This window comes from Aotus nancymaae, unplaced genomic scaffold, assembly GCF_030222135.1.
Source record: "Aotus nancymaae isolate 86718 unplaced genomic scaffold, 86718_ANA_hifiasm-v0.15.2.pri h1tg000029l, whole genome shotgun sequence".
NCBI classification, from domain to species: Eukaryota; Metazoa; Chordata; class Mammalia; order Primates; family Aotidae; genus Aotus; species Aotus nancymaae.
Window position 1 is genome coordinate 10834982 of NW_026988442.1, and position 1343 is coordinate 10836324.

At 39.6% G+C, this 1343-nt stretch overlaps 1 non-coding gene across 1 annotated transcript; it reads left to right on the forward strand.

The window, feature by feature from the left end:
* The first annotated feature begins 477 nt into the window (after positions 1-477).
* On the forward strand, positions 478-539 carry LOC135277102 (U7 small nuclear RNA). Its single transcript, XR_010344703.1, has one exon. It is a non-coding gene; the product is annotated as a U7 small nuclear RNA (small nuclear RNA).
* The last annotated feature ends 804 nt before the right edge of the window (positions 540-1343 follow it).

Consider the following 1343-nt stretch of genomic DNA (forward strand, 5'->3'; position numbering starts at 1 on the left):
TTGCATAAACTCACGATATAAGGCAAGAATCAGAAAAACAATGGCCCAGGTTCCAAATCCGGCCCACCACTCGTTTTTGTAAATAAAGTTTTATTGGGACACAGTCATGCCCGTTTGTTTACATGTTGTCAATGGCTATTTTCCCACAACAGTGGCTGAACTATGAGTTGTGTCAGAGAAGGAATGTCACACGAGGCCTAAAATATTTACTATCTGATCCTTTGCAGAAGAAGTTTGCTGACCTCTAATCTAAATCAATTATTCCCGCTTCTCAATTTAATCTACATTGTACCACCACCCTTATTTTTTACACAGCACTTACCACAAGCTGTAATTATTTGGGTTGTTGTGTGTGTTTGTTGTCACACACATGCACACACACACACAAAGACAAAAAACCATTTAGAAAACAACAATTTACCTGAAAAAAAGTTTTTCAGGGACCTTTAGAATGATAAATCACCAAACTAAAAATACAAGCTTTGTAGCTTTTTTAGAATTTGTCTAGCAGATTTTCCAGTTTTTATTAGAAAACCCCCAAGGGAGAAAAATACAACAGATATTTCAAGGGAAAATACAAGTTTTATTAGTCTGTCCAAGGTAGAAAAAAAAAACAGCAATTTTCTCATATGATCATTATAAAGGCAATCACGTATTTTCAGACACAGTATATCACACAAGTAAGAAATAAAGTTGTTTTGTTAGGGAGTCTCACTTACAGGAAAGGCTCCAATCTTCATTTATTTGGAGATTTAGAGCTAGACAGGTAGCATTGGTTTTTCTCAAGAGTACGAAGTGCTTTTATCATTTAATTTAGTCGTGTATCCCATAAGGACATTTTGGACAATGACCACCCATGTAGATGACAGTACTTCCATAATATTATGAAGCTGAAAAATTCCTGTCGCCAAGTGACACTGTGGCTGTTCTAACATCATAGTGCAATGTATTATTCACATGTTTGTGGTGAGGCTCTTGTAAATAAACCCACTACACTGCAGTGGTATAAAATCTAGCACCAACAATTATGTACAGTAGCCAGGTGCGGTGGCCCATGCCTGTAATCCCAGCACTTTGTTAGGCCGAGGTGGGCGGATCACCTGAGGTTGGGAGTTCGAGACTAGCCTAGCCAACATGGAGAAACCCCGTCTCTACTAAAAATACAAAATTAGCTGGGCGTGGTGGCGCATGCCTGTAATCCCAGCTACTTGGGAGGCTGAGGCAGGAGAATCGCTTGAACCCAGGAGGCAGAGGTTGCGGTGAGCTGAGATCACGCCATTGCACTCCAGACTGAGCAACAAGAGCAAAACTCTGTCTCAAAAAAAAAAGTTAACTGTGAAACA